This window comes from Lissotriton vulgaris, chromosome 4_1 (genome assembly GCF_964263255.1).
Source record: "Lissotriton vulgaris chromosome 4_1, aLisVul1.2, whole genome shotgun sequence".
NCBI lineage: Eukaryota > Metazoa > Chordata > Amphibia > Caudata > Salamandridae > Lissotriton > Lissotriton vulgaris.
In genome coordinates this window covers 1,555,606,607-1,555,619,658 of record NC_141691.1, presented here as the reverse complement: position 1 = coordinate 1,555,619,658, position 13,052 = coordinate 1,555,606,607, and the positions used below count along the sequence as shown (strand labels likewise).

General features: G+C 42.9%; 1 long non-coding RNA gene across 1 annotated transcript; it reads left to right on the top strand.

Moving 5' to 3' along the window:
• Nucleotides 1-660: 660 nt before the first annotated feature.
• Nucleotides 661-1,181, top strand: LOC147724234 (uncharacterized). The gene is made up of 4 exons (XR_015310086.1): nucleotides 661-692; nucleotides 786-809; nucleotides 902-954; nucleotides 1,065-1,181. It is a non-coding gene; the product is annotated as an uncharacterized LOC147724234 (long non-coding RNA).
• The last annotated feature ends 11,871 nt before the right edge of the window (nucleotides 1,182-13,052 follow it).

Genomic DNA, 13,052 nt, shown 5'->3' with positions numbered 1-13,052 from the left:
CCCCCCAACACCTAGAAATCCAGGCCCAGGGAACACCCCCTCCTCCACCTGCCTCCCAGCCGACTCCCGTCCCACAGGGGCGGGGGTGGGCGCCCTAGAACTTGTGGACAGGTCGATGGGGGCATCATCACATTGCCCCACGACCCTTGACCCTAAGCCCCCAGCATTGCCCAACCCCAAGGACAGGTCCTCCACATGATCCCCTTCCTCAAAAGCTTCAACCGCCCCTTCAGCCCCAGGGAAGTCCATAACAACAGCAGACAACCGGGCGCCCGGCCCTGCCCCCTCCCCCACCTCTGTAGGCACTAGTGCAGTAACCTGTTGCTCCTGCAGGGGCTCCGCGCCCCCCTTAACATTCCCCGACGCCCCGGGCAAGAACTGGAGCGGGGGGAAGACTCGCGGGGGCAGGCTCTTTCGTTTCCCGCCCCTCGCCGAGCCCCTCGGTGCTCCGCCCCCCCCACGCCCAGCCGCCGGTCCCTGCCCTGAAAACTTGTCCTCCTGACATGCAATGACCGCCGACGCGACCCTCGCGGTCTCGCCAACAAAACAACCAAGGCTCGCAGGTAACTTCTCGCCGGATAATTCATTGAAATAGTTACGAATACACGCAATCTAGACCAAGTGTCTTTGACTGTGGTTTTGTTTATCTATGTTTTGTTTAGGCTCTCGAAAAATATTGGACTACAGCGCAGGTGAGCTGTATTATTGAGCAAATTATAAAAGGTCAAGTGCTCTCCATGTGCATTTTTTATATATATTTTCCTCGTCTTTCATTTTTCTCACAGATTTTTTCAGAGTTAACTACTCAGGTAACAGTTTCATAATATCTTGGCCCATATGATGTCTATTTCCAAATAGATATGTGTACTTCATAAGACAAATATCGTTTTCCCTCATTCAGATAACACAAATTCAAGAAGTTCTATTGGAATATATAATTCCTTCATACTCGTGGTAAGGAGCCATTTAAACATTTTAGTTTCGCATCAAAATCTGTAGATTCATTCTTGCATCAAGAGTAATGAGATTTCTTTCTTTCTTTTCTTCTTTTTTTCTATACACAGACCCCTGACGAAGGGGCACTCGCCCCGAAATGCATTGGGTGTAGATTAATCATTATGATTTATGTTGTATAAACTATTGAATTTGTTTGCATTTCTGTGAAAGCAATGATACGAATATATTGTGTTTGGTAATGTAAGATATCAAAGCTCATAAAACTATTTGCATCAACATTGATTGTTTAAAATAAAAAGAATGTTCTAACGTGAAATAATTGTTTTAAAGTAGTGCGTACTGGAGTCCTGGTGACTTACAACACCAGGCCATATACATTTATTTCAGATAGTTTGCAGGCACTAGTCCAGTACAGCACACACACCGGATTAACACATTGATTTATGTGAACTGAGTGCAGCACCCTTCCATATTCATCAAATATAGTTGGACCACAGGTAGAGGTAGATGGTGGTAGAAAAGCATGTTTGTGTTGATGTCCTGCAGCACTCAATTATGGAGCCCATGTTGGTGCTGTGAGTGGCCAGCTCCTGGAGTATGCATTTGTATTTGTATTTGTATCTGGGTTTTATATCGTGCCAACTCACCGACAGGTCTCTGTAGTTCTGTAGTCTCAGTAGTTCCTCTGTAGTTGCTTCATCTACCGGATTTCGGTCAGTACCTGGCCCATCAAGCCTTGGGACTCATGATAGACTCCCAAGAAGTGGTTGATGGCAGCCTATGTGTGAGTGACCCCAGTGGCCTCACTCAATGGCCCACAATACCTCTCCAATGACCCCTTGGCCCAGGGTGCCCTCTCCCACTGGGTCCTGGTTCCTCTGTGACTGGGCTGGTGATTCTCACCTCAGAATCCAGGACTGAGGGGCACAAGATGGTAGCGACTGTACTAGGTACACAGGTTGGGGGGACTGGAGTTGGTTTAGGTGTTGCAGCTGAGGTGGGAGGTGTTGGTGTGGGCACAGTGAAACTCACTGTTGCCGTCTGGACAGGCTGACCAGATGGGCCAAGACTGTCATCCACGTCTACATGTCCCAGAGTGTTGTCATCCCTGAGGGCTTCATCCAGGGGTGAAGTGGTAGTCTGTTTGGTGACCAAGCTCTGCCCTGGTGCTGTGCCAGGTTGACCTGTTGTGAAATAGAGAACATTGTTCTTGGTGGAAGTGTGGTATCTACATCCAAATGTTTTGTGTCACAGTAAGTAGAGACCTAGGAAATACAAAATATGTAGAGATTACTATTATGATATATTTGTCCCTGGTGTTGAACTTGTTAACAAGACATTTAAAGACATTCAATACATGTACTAGAGTTGAGCAGCTCATTAGATGTCTTGCAAATATTGCATTTTGGATTAAGAAATGAACATGACATCGCACAAACATTTAAGCCAACAAAGTGGATAAGCAACATGTGTATTTGACCAATTCAAGGCCTATTTGTGTACAGTACAGGCAAACACACAACTTGGTTGCCTAGTTAGCATTAGTCATCATGTGAGCAGTACAGAGTCAATGGGTCACCTGCCACTTCTAATCAGCTTACTTAGCTTAATGCCTTACAAATATTTGATGTACACACTTGGTATTGTGTCACTCATGTCATCAATAGTTTCAGTTGAGGAGACCCAGACAACATCAAGCTAAGAAGGCAGACATGTCTCTGAGTAGAGCATTGTATGTAGATTGCCCTGTCCATGAGAAATGAAAATCAGTTGTAACATGGCAGACAAGTAAGAATGAGCAAAATCACTATTGCTTCTTGTTTTATGTTACAGAAATTGAGCTCACAGTAGTTGTAGTCATTTCAATCTCTACTTCACAACTCTCAACAAATGGATAGTCTTACATACCTGTTGCCAAAATGCAGTTGGCTGGACCATACATTTACAAATTGACACATATCATGGGTCCATGGATGATACTGTAATAATAATACACTTACAGACACCATTCCAACATGTTGCATGTAATGGAGATTGATAAATGTTATCTTATATGCAACAATACACATTGGCACTGACAAACATCTCTGATACTTTGAGTTCTGCATGTTAGGAAAGTAGATAGACAACACAATAGCAAAAGCTGAGATGAGAGCATACAGGAAATTGAAGTGTTGTGACAGTTAGTGAGGTATAACTTACCAGACTCCACTCCCCCAGCTATTCCTATCAAGCCCTCAGAATGTAGGCAGGCGAAGGCCTTCTCCTCCCAGTGAAATTGTTGTAATGGGGCGCTGGGAGGACCATCACAAGTCTTCCGGGCCTCCAGGTGTTGCTTGGAGGCCAGGGAACGCACCTCCCCCTCAGGTCATTCCACTGCTTCCTAATTTCCTCCTGTGTGTGCAGGGTGGTACCTACAGCATTCACTCTGTCAACTATTCTGTCCCACATGTCCCATTTCTCACTGAGAGCTGTATGGTGGACTTGGGCTTCAAACAATTGTGGCTCTACTCTAAAGATTTCATCCACTAGCTGAAAAAACATGGATAGAAAAACTGCAACAAAAATATATGGAGAGTATTAAATGGGATAGGAAAAAAGGGCTGCTTATCTCACCAAAAAAGTGTGGTCTCTGTCTTGCTGTGCTGCAGTGGAGAGGAAAAAAAATTGTCTGGGATGGTGGGGCGTTTATAGTGTGATTTGCAGGTGTGTCCACTTGGCCAATGAATATCAGCTGTGTTGTTTTTTTATCCATCCAATGGGCACTGTTCTGGTGCTTTGCTGAGAGCTTACCGCAATGGTCCACTGCCATCTGGGAACCACTGCAAAGGGGACCGGTAGTACAACTGTATTTTCATAATCAGCTCGGCGGGAAGCCGCGGGTCTGATGGCGATGAAGTATGCACCACCAACATTGCAGTTCGCCGCAGCCCAGTTGGGACACACTCCGTCGATGTGGTCGGCGGTTCAGGCTGCATGCGTCGTAATACGGTGGGTGAAAGACCGCCGGCTCAGCGGTCTTCTTGGGTCTACCGCCGCTGTGGTATGGCGATGAGACTGCCAAACTCGTATTGGGGCCCATAACACTAGCATGCATTACAGTAACAATATAAATAAAATAAATGTTAATTACCCGGGCGGCATCATCTGTGTCCACTGCAGTTTCTGGCTCCGAGCTTGAGTTGAAGACCTAACTTCCCTAAGCAATCCAGACACTGTTTTCATTCTGTTAATCAGCATGAGAGCAGGGCCAGGATTGGATGGAGCGGGCTGGCTAGACGCTCCTTCAGGCCCTGTAGGCCTGTGCTGGGTCTCCACCCAGCTGTCTATGACAGCTTGCTGGGTAGCTTAAAAATGCGCATGTCACTTTGGCCAGCGCAAGACTGCCATCCAAAGTGATATGCGCACTTTGGAGCATCCAGTAAAGCCACTGCTCTAGTCCTCTATGCTGCCAATCTGCATCAGAGGACAAGCCCCCATTTATCACGGCTCGAGGGATAGCTGACATCTATGGTGCGTCTTTGTGAAAAATAAAATGGCAATGAAATGATTTTATTGTCATTTTCTTTTTAACACTTACCACAGCTCTCAGAGGGTAGGGGGGTGATGGTCCCTCATCCTAATTAAGAAACCGTTACTGACAGTATGAGGTAAGACTCTAAAGGTCTAATTACAACTACAGCGGTCTGCCGTACACCTGTATAGCAGTCTGACCACCGCCATTGTATTGGGTCTTTTGCCTGATTACGATGGTGGCGGTGGGGTCATCCCCACTGACAGGATCGAGGATCCTGCGGCAGTGGGGAAAGCAGGCTGGAATCACAGATTACGACCTGCCTTTCCACCAAGCCTTTCATGGTGGGAACCCACCATGAAAGGCTTGATGGAAAGGCATGTAAAGGGGTCCCCAACAGGTCCCTCGGCTAAATCTGCGCATAGGGGTGTGCACGGGGGCACATAATCCCCCCCAAAATAGCACAGTTGTGCATGGCCTGTGTGACATGCAGGAAATGGTGCATGCCACACAGTGCACAAATGTGCTGTAGGGGATGTCACTGAGGAGGTATGCTGTTTAGGTTCTCCTATGAGCCAAACTTTCCCACCGCCAGGGCACCGCTGCCGCCACACCACCATCCCTGGATTACTGCTGTAATCCGGCAGGCGGGAATGCCAACGGCTTGACAGTCTTCCTGGGACTGCCCCGGCAGCAGTCCTACAGGAAGAATGCCAAAGTCATAATCAGGCCCTATAAGAAAGAACTCACCAAGAATAGGCTGGTTCCCAGCAGCAGAGGAGCCAACTGGCTCAAAACCATAAATGCTTCAAAGAGCAAATAAATATAAATTTCCAAAAGCAAACACAGTAGAGAGACAGAGAAACCAAAAGCAGTATGCTCTGCTTGCTATAACAAGTTAAGAGCAAACATATCATGCACACTAAAAGTAAACATGTTAAACGCTAATTAGTTAATACAGTTAGAGTTACAACTTAATGTAGGAAGGAATGAAAAACTAATAAAGAGAAAGTAGGTAAAATTGTTTTTTTACCAGAAAAAGAAGATCTTTTTTGTTTTATTTCCATTGGGCACACCAAAGAAGTAACCAGAATTTTTTTTAAATACCCCCAACTTTGAATCAAAGCTCTTATGGTACCATCAAGCGAAGGATGTAATCGCCACCCTGCCCAAAAGAGCTTGGTTGTCTCTTCCATCCAAGCATCTATATATTCATCCTGTCATCTTTCCGTTCACCTGCAGATATCTTCCATTTCACCATTGCATTCTGACAACTATTCAGTCTTTCATCCATCTTTCAGTCTGTCACCATTTTGTCCAACCATCCATCCATCCGCCCGTCCATATCCAAACATATCCATCCAAACATATCCATCAAATGTATCCATCTATCCATCCATCCATCCACCCTTTCATTCAGTCATCCACCCTTTCACCTATCCATCCCCCTTTCATCAATCCAGTAATCAGTCCACCCTTATATTCCATCCATCCATCCATCCACACTTTCACTACATGAATCCATCCTCTCTTTCTCTCATCCATCCATCCACCATTTCACTCAACCATCCAACCTTTCACTCATCCATCCACCCTTTGACCATCTATCCACTCATCTATCCTGCCATTTACCCTTTCACATATCCATCTATCCCGTCACTCACTTATCCATCCATCCACCATTTCACTTATCCATCTATCCACCCTTTTATCCAGCCATCCATCTCCCCTCCCTTTCACTCATCCATTCATTATTTCACCCATCCATTCTGACATGCATCCTTTCACTCATCATCCATCCTTTCACTCATCCATCCATCCAGCCTTTCACTCCATTATCCATCCAGGCATCTATCAAATGATCCATCAATTTACCCTTTGCCTCATCCATCCATCAACACTTTCATCCATACATCCATCTACCCTCCCTTTCACTCATCTATCCATCGTTTCACTCACTCATCCACCCATCCTTTCTCTCATCATCGATCAACCCTTTTACTCATTGTCCATTCATCCTTGCTCCTTTTCACTAATCTGATCTTACATCCCACTTTTTACTCATTCATCAATGCATCTATCCATCCACCCTTTCACTCACACATCCATCCAGCCTCCAATCCATCAATCCTTTCTCCCCTTCAGTCATCCATTGTTACATCAATCCTTTCACTCGTTCATCCTTGCATCTATCCAACCACGTTTTACGCACCCATCCATCTACTAATTCATTTATATATCCATCCATCTTTTCACTCACTCATCCTCCATCCACCCTTTCACTTATTCATCTATCCATTCACCCTTTCACTCATCCATCTATCCGCCTTTCTTTCAGTTATCCGTCTACCCAATGCTTGATAGATCTAAATAGACAGCTATAGAAACTAATTTAATTAAAGTAAAATTGAAGGATCCAGATATAAACCACAAAAAAAACAACAAAAAAACGACGTTACACTGAACACGATTTATGAAAAGCACATAACCTTAATGTTGTTTCAAAAAAATTGATGGGCACAAATAAAATGTAAAACATATTGTGTTTTCAAGAATATTATGGGAGAGACTATTGCAGGTAAGAATATAATTTGTAAGTGTTTAATATGATTGAATTTATTATGGCTGTACTTAATAACATTAAAAAAAAATATTATACCTTTTTGCATTACATTATTATTATTGTCATGGTATTTAATATATATTAAATACACTTACCTACCTACTCCCTAGAAACCCAACAACTCACTGATAAGTAAAGAAAATGTAAATAATTTTTTTTAAACTTTAAATATACTCACAAAACTAAGGCCTTCTCTACTAAAATAATTAAACTTCATCATAAAAACTTTATTCGATCTTTCTACAGAAGATTATAAAAGTACATACAAATGCATAAAAACCACTAAGTAAAATCACATAAAAACAGACTTCAGATCGTGCCAAGACAGCCCTTATTAAATTCATGGATACAGGCCCACATTACTACGCGCTCAAATTCATACAAAGTGCATTAGGTTAAAAGTTAATAAAAAGATTTGGAAACCATAAAGAATAAAAGGGACCCTAAACTTCATTCTTGAACCACATAGTTCCTCTTCCTCATGCATGCCCACAGGGATGTTGCCATGGCGAAACAAGCCATCAGGTTGGGTAATGATTTCAGAAAATAAAGAGCTACCCGACATGAACGAAAGTGGCTCATCTTTAAGATAGGAATGATGAATTTCTTTCTTTCCAGGGCACACAAACTACAAAAGAGTACGTTAGCGGGTCAGTACGATCAGGCACGACTCCTTCTGGATTTAGGGAAGGTTTTATTTTGCGTAGTACAGGTTTCTTTCTTGATGCCAGGTTATAAATATGATACATAACACAACCATTTTAGAAAGAGGGTCCAAGGGTAGGTTTAGCGCGAGATCATGTTTCTGAAAAGAAACAAATATGGCGCTTACCTCTACCACGGTACCTCCCCAAACGGCACAGAGGACGCCTGGAGTACCGACGGTGAGGTAAGCAACTCAACATGAGGCTTAAGGATACGAGTTGTTACCTTTCACGGGCCATTTAAATCCTTTGCACTTCTATTGCAAACAATTAGCTTTCACTTGAGGACGAGAGATGTTACTGAGCAGGGGGCATCTTTTAGACCCTGTTATACTTTACTGACCTCTTTGCATCCCCCACTGTAAATAGTAAGGCAGGGTTTTCGTAAGAAAAGAACAGTCTCATTTTTCGAGCCACAAGCGTCTGGTTTGGTCTGCTCATCCGATAAGGCGGTGACAATATCCTTACATCACAGTCTGTATGATTCCTTTATGAGTGGTCAGTTGTAATGGTGCGAGCGATTAAACGCACTTCGAATAAATGAGTAACAACACTAAATCCTAGCAGAGGCTCCACTTGTCACACAGACGGTCTGTTTAGTAGAAAGAACAAAACGGTACTTGCCCACTTTCCCAGAACGTGGACAGTGTGAGAACAGTTAGAAGACGAGCGTTTCTAAGACAGAGAGATATATAAGTGTTTCTATATACCACCGTTCAGAAATACGAGCTATGAGTCACCTTTAATTAAACTACATTTAGGCAACGTGAATTTATATAGAGGAAGGGCTTTTCTTTATCAGTCCCTTCTCTCTTAAAAACAAGAATAACCGGATAAATTTACGCAAGCATTTGCTAATCTTCAAAGACCTACACTACGTGTGGCATGATTGACACTCTCTCTTGTGTGTGTATATGTCTTTTTATCCCTCTAGCGTGGGGCTCCACCTACCTGAGCCGTAGCCAGGTGAGGTGCAGAGTGTACCTCCTACCCCGAAGGTAAGCCGGGGTTACCCGACATAATAATCGGTAATCTAAATCATAGTAGATTGAGAAGGATATGACGTCTACATACCTTCACCATGCTCTCACTACATTTGCGTTTTTGAGCCTTAATATTGTTTCTAAATGTTGTGTTGTGCCTGTCTGTCTTTTCCAATTTTTTGTATTTCAGCAAGGAGGATTTGAACCAGTCAAAGGACTATCGTTCCGCTTGCAGTAACGTAAAACTGTTTGCAAATATTGCATTCTTTTTTTAAAAATAACACACCTCCTTCTTTCTTTTCAAAGGGGGGCACAAGCAGTAGCAAGATTTGGTCCTGAAGAATGCAGCAGGGCACCTGGGTGGGTCCAAAGTCTGCAGAAACATGTTGACCTCATAAGATCATTCATAGTAGATATTTGTTTTCCCTACTATATCTGAGCACACTTTTTAACGTTGGAAACATGGGAGATACTCAATAAAGTTTTTTCTCTCCCTGCTCTCCAATTTTATATTCCATCACCTTTATCACACCATTATAATTATTATTTAAATGCACTGCCTTCATTCAGTTCTCACGGTTAACAGCCTTACACCAAATGACACACTAGGGCAACCACTATTCTTTACATCAAGTGGTTGCAAGTCCACTCTCCTCAGTGTGAGGAGTCCCAAATGATGAACAGGGCGGAACCAATCGAAAACTGATGGGTACCTTTACAATCTTGGGGATATCCTGTGGTACTTGATTGAATCTTTTTCTTTCTTCCTCTTTTGTCATATTTCTGTTGATAGGCAGGCTCAATCTAACATTTTTTCTTAGACCCACAATCACTTTTTTGTGTATTTAATATGAATATGATACAACAAAGTAAAGGGTCTGGTCTTGGGTTCCCGGTGTCTTCTCTCCCTCTAACTGCATCTTATAGGTGCCCACAGGGTCTTCTATGGTTCCAGCCTTGATCCACAACAAGGGGTTACTCGAGGCGAAAAAGGAAAGAACACGAGCAAGTGTCAAGGTTGGTTCAAGTGCTATGGGATGGGTAAGGGAAGGGGTACCTCCAAGCGAGTGACGAAGCCTAAAAATGGGGTAGTGGTAGTGTAGGGTGGGGTGGTGAAACACACAGGACTCAGGTACGAGGATCTGTCCCCTAGGCGTCCGGTTTCTCCAGCAGGACTCTCACAATCTTTGAAAGTTGACAGTCTACTGTTCTTTGCACCGACTCCCTGGGAGCACCGACCCTGTGACACAGTACCAAATGTAGGTCATTTTGAGGTGACGTAGAGTCACAAAGGCACCAAGACAGATCTGAATGTTTAAAACGTCTGGCCGGATATCAGAGGAATCAGGTTTAGATGAAATCTCATCAAAATGAACTGATGGGCTGAGAACGAGACCTCAGCTAAATAAGAGAACTCGTTATCTGCCAGTGGTGGGGTTAGTTGTTACATCCGAACCATCTGTGCTCGATAGTTCCTCTCTCTATGATCGTATTGGGCTCCCATCTTAAAAGTCTCGACCAATCTATGCCTGGAAAATTTCTTACACGAGTCAGGATCATTGAAGAGATGTGACAAGCCTAAAGCATTAAATTCCCGCTCGACATAATTTAACCATCTACTCTTGCTGTGGTTTCCGAATCACTGATAATCTTTTTGTTCAAGGGGACTGAATCCCTAAGCCAAATTGAGAGCCACAGCAGAAGTGGGGCCTGCAAATTGAGCCCGTAATATATGGGAGACCCAATTCCAAATGGGTAACATCATTTGAGTAAGATTGCGGGAGGAAGGTCAATGATTTGAAAAATGTGTTTTCGATTGGCTGGAGATTGTCTACGGGGACCATCCCCCATACCCCTGCCCCATAGGTCACAGCTGATATTGTCTAAGCGTGATAGATCTTTTTTTTAGGGTCATGAGGACGGGAGCCTAGCCTTCCGTAAAATGAGTTTAGTGCCGCCAAACTCCTATCCATGACCAAACCCCTGCCAACCACCAAATGTGTCCAATAAAGATTGTTGTCGAACAGAACTCCCAGGTAGGGGAACGCGTTCACCACCTCAATTTTTGAAGAGTCCATGCAGAAGTAAGGGGTTTTTGTTTTTTTCCTTGCCCCAGCGATTAATATGAAGGACTTGGCCTGATTGACTTTCAGGTCTAGGGTGTTCATGAAGGCCGCATACACTGTGATAGCCATTGGAGGCCCAAACCCATTCTGGAGAGCAGTACGGCATCATCAGCGCAAGCCAACATAGGAATGCGTTGGGAGTCAAAGATGGGGACATTCAAATTTTCACCCATCAGCGCTTCCTCCACACCTATTGTATAAATTGAAAAAAGAAACGGTGTGAGGCCGCCTTGCCTTACCCCTCTTAAGGTGTTAAAGGAGCGGGATCATTCCCCATTCCTCCCATACCCAACAGTTGCAGAGGCATGAGTATACAGCTGCCGGATGAAATCGATTAGGGGCTGTTCTACTTCCATCTCCGCCATAATATTCCAGAGCTTTGGGTGAGACATGCAGTCAAAAGCTGCAGATAAGTCCATAAAGGCAAGACATATCCTCCAACCCTTGGCTCTGGCATATTTGTCTAAAATAAGGGAGAGGTTCTGGCACTGCTCAACAGTGCCCTTCCCTTGTTGGAATCCGTATTGGGTCTGCATTAAAAGATTTCTATCTCTGGCCCATAGTTCCAATCTAGATAGTATGCGGCGACCCATTAATTTGGCTATTGTGTCTATCAAAGATATTGGTCTATAGTTTTTTGGATTCCCCTTGTCTCCCTTTTGGTGAATGGGGACTATAACGCTCGTCCTCCATGAAGGTAAAGGGCCTGATTGTGCAATCTTATTAAAGTCACTGAACCAGAAGGAGAAGGGAGGCCGAATATATCATTGATGGTAAGCACTACTGTACGTTTAGCGTTCGCCGTGAATGCCCTTTGTGTTTTTCGAGGAACTGCTCTATAAATAATTGCAGTCTGTATTTAGTGGTCCTTTTCACCAATAATATTAGATTGTACTCGATATGGAGGCCGAACATATTGTCAATGGTGACCATTACTGAATGTGCAGTGTTCGCCGTGAATGCACTGTATGGGTGTTTCTTTTCCCGTGTAACTGCTCGATAATCATTTGCAGTTTGATTTGATTTTTTTCACCAATAACATTAGCTGGCACTCAATAAAACTCATTACCACCGTGATTAGAGACAAAATTAAGTCATCTTGTTTGACACAATAAAGGTGAGACCACGCAGGTTACTCAATAGTTAAAATATTGTGAGTTGCAAAGATATGCCGACACGGAAATACGTGCTGTGCAAGATAATATAAACTCACAAGAAGTGACATGGAATTAAGTATAGTCGCTTTGTAACTTGGACTGTATAATAATACCGGTACAACAGAGCCAATTATCAACAAATAGAACATACATGGCTTCCTTAATCGCCTCAAATAAATTATAAATGCTAATATATAACATGATAGATTTGTATATCCTGCAAACAGAAAAACGAGTCATACTGGATCCATTTAGACTCTGATTTATTTTTTGCAGACTTTGTTTTAATCAAAAAATTTACACGGGAGGACAACCTCCACAGAGTTCATGCCGTTGATATAAGCAGAATTCAAACTGCGGCCATTTATATGTACACATATTTTTAATTTGGTAAGTTCCGCCTGTGACCTTTGGATATAATTATGAGGTACAAAAAAATCAAGGGCCAAGTAATAAGGTTTTGTACATTATTCCCCTAGAAATTAGTTGGATACCTAGATTATATATTGGTGGCTCTACTGGATATCCGCTAACTTGCTCAACCAAAAAGAGAGGTATAACACTAACAATTATCAGATAACTCTGAGATCTCTTGATATGCTGAGTGTTTATTTAAAGATAGCTTTACATTTCACTAGGGAAACCCAAAGTACTAGTGAGGATCAGAACCCTAATATCCCCATATGGTCCCTGATGCACTAAAGAACAGAAAAAGAGACAATGAACTTCTCTCTTTTTTACTAAAGATATAATTTGAGGTACGTATAGGGAATATAGGCATTGTAGATACAGTGTTTATTAATCCTTGGAAAATCTTGTTAAGTAGCATATATTTAGCTTGCATTTTTTAATGAATCCAGTTTTGTAGATAGAACATAAATGCTGTCTAGCGATGGATAAGATGCTTTACTCATAAAGTGTTAAATATAACTGAAAAAGTATTGTATACCTGTTAAATAGTGCCACTGAACAACAATTTGTAACAACA